Source organism: Sinocyclocheilus anshuiensis, unplaced genomic scaffold (assembly GCF_001515605.1).
Source record: "Sinocyclocheilus anshuiensis isolate Anshui unplaced genomic scaffold, SAMN03320099.WGS_v1.1 scaffold1783, whole genome shotgun sequence".
In the NCBI taxonomy this organism is placed as follows: domain Eukaryota; kingdom Metazoa; phylum Chordata; class Actinopteri; order Cypriniformes; family Cyprinidae; genus Sinocyclocheilus; species Sinocyclocheilus anshuiensis.
The window spans coordinates 393909-394273 of record NW_015551111.1 but is presented as its reverse complement, the minus strand read 5'-3'; positions in this window follow the sequence as shown (position 1 = coordinate 394273).

Here is a 365-nt window from a genome sequence, read left to right as displayed (position 1 = left end):
CCTAATGGATAAAATATGAAAACGTAAAAAAAAAATATATATATATATATATATATATATTTAGTGGACATGAAATGTACCCTAAATTGTAGAATGACCCATATAATCATAACACAGCAATGTTATGGTAATTTCTTGAGTGAACCATCCCTCCCAAAATTACAATTTCAGTATGTCCTGGAAAGAGCCATGCTTTCCTGCTTTTTCCAACTGACAAAATGTGAATTAGGATCTGGAACAATCTGGCCACACTCCCTCTCTCAGCTGCAGGGAATTAAAATGGGGGGATCAAAGGATGAGAGAGCTAATCCACCTGAGAGTGGAAGAAAAAGACGGCGAGAGAGAGAGAGAGAGAGAGAGGGAAA